The sequence below is a fragment of the Lagopus muta genome, chromosome 2 (genome assembly GCF_023343835.1).
Source record: "Lagopus muta isolate bLagMut1 chromosome 2, bLagMut1 primary, whole genome shotgun sequence".
NCBI classification, from domain to species: Eukaryota; Metazoa; Chordata; class Aves; order Galliformes; family Phasianidae; genus Lagopus; species Lagopus muta.
Window position 1 is genome coordinate 64,815,321 of NC_064434.1, and position 12,101 is coordinate 64,827,421.

Consider the following 12,101-nt stretch of genomic DNA (forward strand, 5'->3'; position numbering starts at 1 on the left):
TTGCTCATATCAGCATGAGAGAAAACCATGTTTTGAACACCTCTGGAGACAAAGACACTTCCAGACCAGCAAAAATGAGAGCCTGAAGGAAGAATCATATAGCACGGTGTAAGACTTGTAATTGGTACAAGTTCAGTGTGGGACTCGTGGTCAGTGCCCCACCTGTCTGCTTTGGTATCCTGCACTGGTGACTTTTGGACACCTACTAAGAGTCTGGAGTTTGCTAAAAGCAGTTATGAAATCCAGGAGATAGTTGTGAGCACAGAGTCAATGTCAATGAATGTCAGGAGTGGGGCGGGAGGAACAAGTATCTTGCCTACAAGCCCAATCCCTGCTGCTAGTCCTGTGGGGCTGAGCTCACCCACCACTTCCATGCCTTCACTCTCCAGCTAAACAAATTTGGTTTTACTGTCCTCTCATTCACAATACATGATAAAGATGCTGTAGTGGAAGTGCCAAGTTATGGCCTGAAGCAGTGATTGAGCACCTGGTGGGAAGGCAGGGCCAAACCAGAGGAGCTCAGCTGCATGCAGTGCACCTAAATGGAGTCAGGATCCACCCCTTCCCAGATCTCATTTAAGGGTTGGCAGTGGAGAGAGAATCTTGGAGATTCCTATCTACTGGAGGCCTTCTAATGGTAAGTAGTTTTTCTTCCTTTGTTTCTGTATTTATGGCTTGTACAATTGTGTTTGTTTTCACTTGTTGCAGCTTAGGATTGTGCTACCCTGCTACTATAGTACTTTCTATTGCAGCATTACAGATGTCATAAATAGTACTTGAGCTTGAATGTGTACTTGCTTAAGAAGCTGATGAAGAATCCCTCATGCTACTTAGGGGCTGCTGATGTTATCTTTTGCGTGGCTGCTAACAGCATAAATGGCATCTGCATAAAAGAAACTTGACTTTGCAGAAGGAGTTGCTGCCAGAGAACTTCTCCAAGCACTGTCTAGCTTATTCTGTATCCTCTCATTTGACTGTTATCCTTACTAGGCACATGCAGTAGGTAACCTGTTTTCCATCTTCTGCAGAACTGACAAAGTGATAGGAGCATAAGTAAGATAAAAGGAGCAGGTGTATCATTTGACTTTGCTGTGTTACTTGCATCCATTCTGAGCTGGACTCTCATCCAGGTGACAAGCTGTGCATGTGAGCCAAGAGAGCTGTTCTTTGGTACGGACCTGTATCAAGATGTCAAGTGAGTTAGCAAAATTGCATTCCTTTTGTATCTTTTTTTTTTTCCCTGCCCTTTTTTTTTTTTCTTAAAATAAGTGCAAAAATCTATAGTGCACATTCAGACTTAACAGGAAAGGGATGTGAGGGGTTTGTCTGTTTGTCTTCTGGAATGCTGTGCCAATTTTTTTTTTTTTTTTTTAGTAGAGTGAAGGAAAAGATCATTCTCCATTTCCCTATATGAGCGTGGCATAGACAACTGAATCTTCAATGTTAATGTGTATCAGTCTTTCTTCCCCTGGTGGCAAGGATGGAACAGGAGCTATCTCTGTTATGTGATAAGACTCACACTAGCTCCCTGCTGCAGCAAAGACATGCAGACATGCTGTGACCCACCAGCATCCCCATGGACGTTGGCAAATTCCTGCTTAGCCCTCCAGGTGCCCTCTGAGCCTTCTCAAAGATACCTGGGCTTTTCTGCTGATCTGGGTGGAGCTGGTCCTTGTTAGCTCTGAGCTTGCATTATGTAGCTCAGCAGTGATTATGGCTACTAGTGTGTATCAAGTATTTTTACTAGCCTATTTTTTGGAGGAAGAGCTACAAGACCGTGCCACCATGCATGTGGTGTGAGGCTATTCAGAGTTCAGGGAGTGCAATATGAATGTCTTGTCATGGGTGGATGGGGAATAAGAGAAAGACTGTGTCTCTTGGAGCCATTACCAGATAAAAATCAAGGTAAGTGTAACTCCCAGTGTAAGGCATACGCATGAGCATGAATTGGTGAGGAGCAAGATGCTGAAGCTGTTTGGTTTTCTGCACATGTTCTGCTGCAGTAACCTCTTCCCCTGTACCTCACCCCTTGTCTCATCTGGTTTCAGTGGATTTCCAAAGACATGTTTTTAGTAAACATGCTGTTTAAGATCCAGTTCATGGTATCTATTACTGTGTAGGTTGTTTCTGTTGGTGACTCTTTGGTAGTGCATCTGACATTCTCTCAGCCGCAAGAGCTGGAGCTCTGTTATTTCTTACTTAGAATGTTTATGTGAACATCAAACTTGCTGCCTTGTGCTCTATTTCAGAAGTATAAATAAATACTACTAATCAATATCAAGCACAGAGCAATGCTCAGCTTGTTAAGGTGTTATACAAACGCATAACAAAATTATTTTCTAACTACTTTCAAGTTCTTCTCTTTTGCTTTGATCATGAACAAGAACATTCAGTGTGTAAGGGAACAACAACAATGTATCATAAGATTTTGTTTTAAGAGTTGTTTTCTTTGATTTGTTAGAGGTTGTAGGCATAATTTTGAATGAAACAACAGCAGGAATTGCTGTGTTAGGTCAGAGCAGGTTGCTGAGCTTGTCCTTGTTTCTGCCTCACCATCGCAGACCTGGAGCAACAATAAGACTGTCTAGGTAAATGCCTGCTTAGTTGTCTTTGAATATCTGTGTGGTAATGGCTGCTCATGCAAGTGTTACTGCACGTTCAATCTGTCTTTTATGTCTACTGCACCATGTCTCAGAAATCAATTCTGGAGAAGCTCAGATTCCAGCCCTAGCAACTGGCAATTACTCCCAACCTGTCTGATTGCGGCAAAGCCAGAGTACAACCTAGTTGGTTTTATCTATGCTGCACATCACACTGACATGATGGTGGCACATGAAGATCAAAGAGGAATGTAGTCATGCTACTTATTTATGTAGGTGCTATGAAAAATATAGTTAGCCAGCTTTCCTTTCTTCCATCCATGCCAAGCCCAGATGGTCAGGGAAACGAAATAAAGCTTCACTTTATTTAAAACAAACAAACAAAAACAAAAAACAGCACCTCATCTATGAGTATAGAGATGTGAGTGTGCATTTCTGTCTGTGTGCCCATTAGTGACTCTTTAGAGCAAAAGACTAGCTCTTCTCCTTAGTTTTCCATTACATTCCCAAAGTTAATAGAGCTGTTTCAAGATGACAGTACTGTTCCCTCTTCCTAAATACCAGGAAAATCTGATACTTGCTGTAATTATTTATTAAAAAATCTTTCCACTTACCTTCAGTTATGAGTAATACTTAAACATATTGCAAGATGATCAGTGTAGTCACCTGAGACCAAATGCTGCTTTCTGTGATAATTCTGTGTGCTGCTGGAGCTGATAGGGCTCAACACAGATGTTTTTTTTAAATAGTGAGCACTGTTGGAGGACAGTGTAGAAGCAGTCAGGTGCAAAATGTCTCTCATGTGGAAACTCTCAGAAGAGTGGATGGCTCAAAGGACAGAGGTAGTCATGGATCTAGATCTCTCACATCCTGGAGGCTGGGGAAATGTGGGTGTCCACTGCTGCCTTCCTGGGTGTTTTGCTTTAAGCTGTTTGTTTTCTTTGCTTTTCTTCTAAGTGTCTGAAATAAACCATTTCATCTGGAGTCAGAAGGAATGCTTATTGAGTAGAATTAGCTTGTTCTGCTTCACTGAGAGAGAAACAAAACATTTCCTTTTTACTCTAATTCACTTCAGAATCAACTCCTTTTTTTTTTTTTCCCCCCTTTCATCTGTCTGCTTAAATTAAGAGATTTGATACAACTATGTGAAGAACAAAAAGCGTAGCCATATCATTCACAACAAACAGCTCAAGTGCAAGAGGACTTAACACGTTTTTCTTTCTAGGTCTGCACACCTGGTTAACCAAGAAATCCTCTCCAAAAAGCTTGATACAGGGTCTGAGTTCCTGTGGGTTTGGTAGAAGCTTTCAATAGTTTCCCAAGGCTAAGATGGCTGGGATGCTTGCAGCAACAGGAGCAAATGGCTTGACTGAGGCAATCCCCATTGATTGTTCAAACCTTTGCAGTTAGGAAGCTAGTGCAGTTCCAAGGGAAGGGAAAGGAGCTGGTTTTCTTTGGGGTCAGCGATTGGTCTTCCTCATCATTCACCACACAGCAGTACACTACCTGGGTAATGTCCTGGCAAATGAGCACCTGGCCCAACCTTGTCACCTGACGGCTGGTGGCAAAACTGGCGAAGGGCACCTGGCTTCAGCCCCTGAGAGGAACATCATACACTTGTGACTACCACTGAAAGTGAGCCACTGGAAAATCTTGTCTTGGATTAGAAACTCTGGCCATGCATTTACAAAGCATTATCTCAGCTATTCCAGCAGTGACAATCCTGGCACTTTGTTGTGGCTGTCCAATACAGTCCAGCATGTGTTTGACTTGTGGTATGTTAGAGCTCAGCTCCTTATTGCAGCAAAGACCTTCTGAATTATCCTGATGATGATGTCAGCACCATCCTTTCCTTTATTTTTTTTTTTTATTTTTTCTCTCCCTAGCCCTGAAGCAAGGCAGCATCTGGAGAATGGACAGCTTAGGCAGCTGGAGGCAGGAGACCATGTCTATCCCACAGCTGCAGAGGTAAGTGACATGCTAAGCCAACAAGGATAGATAGCTGAGTCTAAAGGTCTTGCTCGTGACTTCACATCTTACACTTGTCCTTACCAAGATGTGACTTTGGGGCAGGAGATGACATTGTGCAGGATGGGATGACTATAACATTGCTTGGCTGAAAGACCTGTAGAGCTTACTAGTCAGATTCAGACTATATAAGTGAGCAGATACACTTGGTCACACAGAAATCATCTGCATGCATAAAATAGATGCATAAGCATAGCCATACATATGCATATATAGAGAAGATCCATCTCCTCATGATGGCAAATCTGTCACTGAGTAGTCCTTATTCTTAAAGCACTTGTCTCCCATGGGATGCTGTTTAAGGGTAAGCATGTGAAGACTTTGGCATGGATTGTGTTATCTGTTAAGAGGGTGAACATTATTTTTCCAGGCTGTAGGTTGAGGTAGCTGGCTGGTTTTCCTCCTTCAGAAAGAGAATACTGAAATATTCAGAGGCTTCATATAAAGTATAAACATGCCAATTCTGCTGACTTCTGAAGTCATTACCATAGCATCAGCCTGAAAACACATTTGTCCAGAAATGAATTTTTCCCTAATGAAATAAACAGAAATATCTGTAAGAAGTGTTGTGCCTTTGCCTCCTGTAGAAGGGCTGCTCAGAGAGCCCAGCAAAGGCAGGAGTCTGACGTGTCCTTTGAAGAGGACAAGTGCAAGACCTGGCCAAAAGCTGTTAGCTGTTTGGGTTTACTTTCAAGGAGCATAAACCTGCCAGATGTTTTTTTTTTTTTTTAAAAAAAAAAAAAAGGCAGCAACATCCTGGGAGCCACGGCTTTAGTCCAGATTTTCCCTTCTCTTTGCTCTTAGCTCCACTGTGTCACACTAACAGCTTTTGCCTCTTCCTGCAAGCTGCCATCATGCTCAGTGGGTAGAAGGTGGCAGCCAGCTTCTTGATTTAAACAACAGGCAAAGGATTCCAGCTGTGCTCCTGATTGCTCACTGACCTCAGTTTTTCTGATTAAATTATCCATTCCCTGCAGCTAACCAACCAGTTAGAATGCTTTCCCTCATTTCATGTTTTCTCTATGAGCCAGGGAAGACTTTGTTGTTGGTAACAATGGAACATAACAAATTCATGTTCTGTCTTAGGTAAGTCAGGATTTTACTGACCAGTTGTCAGGGATGTTTTTAATCTGTTTTGATGCTGATGTTTCAAATATGTTAAGAGGTGGGAACAAAAACTACTTTAGAAACCATCATTAATGTGATATCTGCAGATGATGGGTAGAGACATGAAAACATCATTGTTGTCACTGCAGCATACATCTCTAAAGAGATAAGGTGGTAGAGGAAAAGCTGAAAAAATGTTGCTGAGAACCAATGCATGCCCTGTGAGATTTTACTAGAAAGGGCCTCAAAAAGCCCTCAGTAGGCAGTGCAATAAATGCAGAAGGCAATAGAGAACATACTTGAGGAGCAGCAGACGTGCAGTGAAGGCATATGTTGAATGCAGTTAAACTGTAAGATGGACACTGTTGAAAAGCCAGTGATTTGAATGTAACAGGTGCACTTTATTCTGAGCGGAGACAAGTGGGGAAGGCTTCTAATAGGGCTTCAGAGTTCTGTATCATGATTTCCTGATGCTCAGGCTGATGTTTCAGAGTTCACACTTTAGCAGCTGAGGATATGTGCAAGTAAAAAAGTCTCATTTCAACATTTTGGAAAATATTGGGAACTCATGCTGGAAAAACACCTGTAAGACAATGCAATTGTTTGTCACAGCCAGCATGAGTTCTAAAGGGGAAGGTCCAGTTTAACAAACTTAATCTCCCTTTATGACAAGGTTACCCAAGTTGACCAAGGGAAGCCAGTTGATGTTAAATTTTTGGATTTCAGCAGTGTTTTCAAAGCTTTTCTCACAGTATTCTTTTGGACAAAATGTCTGGTATACAACTAGGCAAAAACATAACAGGATAGGTGAATAACTGTCTGATGGGCCATGGTCTAAGGGTCACAGTGAATGGCATTACATCAGGGTGGTGGCGAGTTGCTAGCGATGTTCTTCAGGGCTTCATTTCAGGGCCAGTTCTTTTCAACATTTTCATCAATGACTCGAATACAGGACTCTAAAGTATAGTAAGTTTGCAGATGAACCTAAATAGTGAGGAGCTGTTGACTCCCTGTAGGATAGAGAACTTTACAAAGAGATTTTGACAAACTCTAGGGCTTGGGTAGTCGCCAGCAGCATGAAGTTTAACAAGAGCAAGTGCCAGATTCTGAAGCTTCCTCAAGGGAGCAGAGGGGCAGTGCTGAGTGCTGCTGTCTGTGACAGCAACAGGGCCCAAGGGAATGGCATGGAGCTGTGTCAGGGGAGGGGTAGCTGGAGGTTAGGGTGGTGGGCATGGAACAGGATGCCCAGGGCAGCGGTCATGATCCCAAGCTGCCAGAGTTCAAGGAGCTTTTGGATGATGTTCTCAGACACAGGGTCTGAATTTTGGGTGGTCCTGTGTGGGTCTCTTCCAACTCAGGATATTCTATGATTCTGGCACTGACTTATAAACAAGTTCATTGTACAACTGACACACATTTGTGTTCAAATGTTTTATTTAATTTAAAGTTCACTTTTTACCCTAAACATATATTAATTTGTGACCGCTTTTAAAGTTCTGTAATAAAAATCTTAACCACATTCATAAGTTCAGTGCCTGCCTAAACTTCTAGCCAGGCTTCAGACAACCCAATAAAAATGTTATTGGCCAAATGTTAATAATGAAATGTATTCTGTTAATGGAGAACATTTCAGAAAAAGCAGGTCCTGTTCACTACATTGCAAGGAGAAAGCCCTGGAAGTCCTGTTGCTTTTTGACATCCCATTGCCACTGTGTCTCTGGAGAGGACATCATCTGTGCACAAGTGCCACGTTTTCAGCACTAGATCTAGGAAACCTCATAGGCTTTTTTGAGACTCTTATGCTTTGAAGCAAGAGAAATAAATTTTTTTTGGCAAGCATTCTATCCAAAATGTGTAGATAATTCCTATACAGTTAAAATGAAGCATAAAATTGTACTGTACCAAGAGGAAAACTAGTAAAACAGATCTTGCTGAGCAGGAGCCAAGCTAAATGAGTCTAACACTCTTCAGGAACCTGCCCTACTTCAGCTCCTGTTGCCCAAACCATAGAGCAGTGATAGGCTTGCCAAAACCCTTAGTGCTTATACTGATAGCCTGGTGATCCCCTGTGGCTCCATCCTTTCAGATGGTAGCCAGAACCAGTGGCTTTTCTATCATAGGGGCTGGGGCTGCCCCATCATGCAGTTAGTGCCTATAGAACACCACATTTATACATTCATAGGCTCATACTCTTTTATTTCCAAAATCCCTCATGTACATTTTTCAGCCAGCTTCTTTACTTGATTATTGTCTTTCCAGGTCTTCTTATCCCTTCAAATAAAAAAGAAACTTTAAAAAAATAAAAAAAATAAAAAAATGAAATAAAGGCTTAAAGAAGAGGTTGCTGTAGAATTTAACTTTTAAGATTAAGAGTGTGAGGTCTGAAGTCACCTTTCCAGATGTTTCCATCATTGTAAAGTGAATGGGGGACTCAGGACCTGTTGCACAGCTGCAGCTCTGCTGAGGCCTGACTCACCTGCAGCTGCACTTTGTCTTTGCAGTGATTGCCATTAATCTGAACCGTGTGCCTGCTGCCATCTTCTAGCAGCCACATATTTTCCACATATTTCTTAGTCGTTGCAGTGCTTTGTTCTGATGTCTTTGAGAAAACATCTGCCCTGAGGATTCCCCTTTTTATAACCTCTTTAAAATATGTCACCATCTGCTCTTTCTTAAAATCTCTTCCTTGATCCCATCGCCAGTGCCTGGCCCCTCAGTGACCTCCCATTTCTTAGCAAGAAAATTGGGGAGGGATGTTCATTTGTTTGCTTTGCGTATTACAGCATTCTGTGTTATGTTATGGTCAAGTGGCTTGCTCAGCCTATAGCACAGAAGCACCTCTGTGCTTTAGAAGAGATGCCTCTTTGGACTGCTGAAGGCCCTCTGTTTCTTGACGTGCACAGTGTCAGAAAGCAGACCCCTGCCCTGTATCTCCCTGCACCAGCCCAGCTTTGGGATTACGGTCATTAGGTTCTTGCAGCCTAACAAATCATTTTACCCTCTTTGCTAAAGCCCATTGGCAGTGAACACCCAGATAAAACTGCCCCTGGACTTCCACTGGTTGCTCCTCTACTTGGTCAGCTTGCTTCCTTCTTTAATTCTTTTTCTGCTAGTTACGTAGCACGCTTTTTGCTGCTCTTTTTGAGTGAAACCTTCTTACGTGCTGTCTCCATTTATTCTGCTTTTTTTTTTCAGCTTTATTTTCAAAGCCAAAAGTGTACTTTTTCAGCAATAATAAGTTCCTCTTCCTCTACTGCCTTTTCCAATCCAGATTCTCAACATGCCTTTGCTCCCTAAAGCCTTCACAAGATTCTTAAGATTTCTTTCCCCTTCTGTGTGACACATCTCCAGAGAAATCTCTATTTCTGCAGAGACTCCGACACTGATGACATTTTATTTGATTTTCTTAATGCTCCCTTACAGCTCCCTTTCCTTATATCTGCCTTGATATCCAGCATTCCTTAAATAAAAATGTCATTTCAGGTTTTCTCATATGGATGAGAAATATGATTGCCCAACGGTAAAGGCATTGTTTAGTTTAGTTTTGTTTTCTATAGGATCACAGAATATCCCAAGCTGGAAGGGATATTCCATGGGGATCACAGAGCCCTGACAATAGGGACGGTTTTTTGCTTCCAAGCAGATTATTTGAAAAATAATTTGGGTTTCAAATAAGGGTCTGAGCAACAGAAATTTGTATATTGTCAGATCCAGCTGAGTGGAAAGCAGAACTGAAGTAGTTGTAAGTAAAGGTAAACTGCCTCTGGTACTTGACACAGAGGTAGTAATTCAAGCCAGCATGCTGATAATGCAATATATACGCCTCAAAAATTATTTTGTAATTGATTTTATTTCTCTCCTTCAGGTTAAGCAGCTTTCTACTGATTGCCAATCATGGCTTTGAACATAAAGAGAATCTTTGACGGGAACGGTGTTCCCTTGGGGTCTGTATTGAGGCCAGCCCTGTTCAACATCTTTGCTGATTATCTGGACAAAGGGATTGAGTGCATCCTCGGTAAGTTTGCAGATGATACCAAGCTGGAAGGAAGTAATGATCAGTACTAGATTTTGTGCTGCTCATCTTCTTGGGGCAGGGACCATCTGTTTGATTTTGCATACAGCACAGAGCTGCTGTAGCCATTGCACTGGGCATTTTGGCTAATTCTACAGCCACAGGACCACATATATGCACTGGGTGGCAATCCGCCTTGCGCTGCTGTTGGTTCTGGGCAGCTCACATCAGTTCACAGCAGCCTTGAGGGTGTAACTGCAGGTTGCATACATCTGTAAATACATCATCTACCACCCAGAAGAACATACATCTATACCTACCTCCAAGAGGGATTCTTGGAGGAAAATAACTTATGAGAGCTATCTTGCTGTCCTTCTAGCTCGACTTTAATGAAAGTTCGCCTCTGGGATCCTCAGCTCATGGTTGAACAAAGCTGGAGCCATCTGTGCAGCTACTTCTACCATCAGAGGAGCAGATGCTGTTTCAATGCAGCATCCTAGAAGGCCACAGGAGGCTGAAAATGGAATCTGTATGATAAAAATAAGAAATCAGTCTTTCTTTTTCTTTCTTTCTTCTGCCCCTCTCCCCCCATTTGTCTCCAATCTATTAAAATACTTGTGAATCTTCCTGGAGATTTACCGGCATTAATTCCAGCAGGACAAACCCTCATCATTTTTCTCTATTCAGTTAAACCTAACACCACTGCCGTCATCACTAACAGGTTAAACAGAGCTAAATACATCATCTTATTGTGAATTACATACAATTTGGCCTTTGTTTTTCTTCTGTGGGCAGTGATATCTGCTTTCTACTCTGAATTTGTCATTAGTAAACTAGAACTTACCCGGTGAGAGCTGTTAAGTGCTTGTATAAAGCAATCAGTCAGAAAACGTTACCAAAGAATGTCAGCAGGTGGGTCCCAGAGATATTACAGAGAGTTACAACCATTTCTAAATTGGAGGTGAAAATTGCAGTTCTCACCACTGTTCACTGCACAATCTGGCTTCTAAAAATGCTGGCAAACAGAAATTCAGCACTGCCAACTGCAATTGTATCATGAGTTGATGATACTAAGTATTGAATGAAGTCCCCACTCCTGCAAGCATCTGGATTAGATGAAGATCTCAACTTTCATTCTGTATAAAAGCCCCGTGAGTCTAACACACGTGGTTAGAAAAGTCGGACCAAGCATGAGTGTCATTTCACCCAGTTTTATTGTCTGCAATTTAGACATCTGCTCTGAGCTGTTAGGTCATCTGTCCTAACAGTGGGGAGAGTGACAAATCGAGGTGGCTGCGTGCCCCTGTCAGCACTCCAGCATCACATCTCCTACCACCAGGTGGTTGCGGGTGCTGGCTGTGCAACAGAACACATCAGCTGCCTGGCTAAAAGCTGAGGGCTATGAAAGTAGTAAAGCTGATCCCACTGGTGCCAGGTGATATAAAAGCAGACGACTACACACAGTTACATGGCAGATTTCACTTAGCCTTTGTGCCATGTCAATAGTGGGGCTGGAGTAGGTGACATTCAGAGTTCCTCCAGCTTCGGTCTAGAGATATCATGACACCCTCACTCCAAAGGCAGTGGATTTCCTGTGGGTGGTTACATACACCCTATCCAGAGAAGATATTCCAGAGAACTATCCACACCACGCTCCTAAAGCAATGATGGGAGTTGGCAGAGAGCCTTCACTTGGAGAGGCAAGAATTGTGCCCAAGTGTGGGTACATGCTCTGTTTTGGATTTTAGTACCCCCCTATAGATTACACTTTCTTATAGCAGCTGTGAAATGTCATAATGCTTCAAAAGATCCCTTCAAAAAATAAAATAAAATAAAACGGTGGTAGTTTTTTTGTATCCAAGGTTCTTGAGTATCCAAGATCCTCTCCTCTCTTGGATCTTGGAAGAGAGGAGCAGCTGCTGTGAATGAAGGATGCCAGATGGGAAAATAACCACACAGAAATACAGTGTGAAACACTGCAATAGGAGTACTGGCTCTTTGGGTACATGGGGACCTCAGGAGGCAGACATAGCTGCAGACCAGGTGTATCAAAAGCCTGTCATATATCTGTAATTACTAAATGTTTAACTCAGGTCATTTGCCTCATCTTATTATAAAAATAAAATAAAATAAAATAAAATAAAATAAAATAAAATAAAATAAAATAAAATAAAATAAAATAAAAGTATGCAAGAAGACTGGGTAGTTCTCCAGGTCTCACTGCTGACTGTAGTAAAAGAGCAGAGAAAACATCTAATTCTGTTCATGTAATGAGGAACCCAGCATTTTCCACCTCAATTGCTGGACACAAGATACTGCAGGTATAAAAGTCTGTTTGGGTTCAAGATGTAACT

The 12,101-nt window shown here is 42.0% G+C and overlaps 1 long non-coding RNA gene across 1 annotated transcript; it reads left to right on the forward strand.

The window, feature by feature from the left end:
* The first annotated feature begins 597 nt into the window (after positions 1–597).
* LOC125689745 (uncharacterized) lies at positions 598–11,834 on the forward strand. The gene is made up of 4 exons (XR_007375411.1): positions 598–637; positions 4,487–4,568; positions 9,601–9,750; positions 10,127–11,834. It is a non-coding gene; the product is annotated as an uncharacterized LOC125689745 (long non-coding RNA).
* The last annotated feature ends 267 nt before the right edge of the window (positions 11,835–12,101 follow it).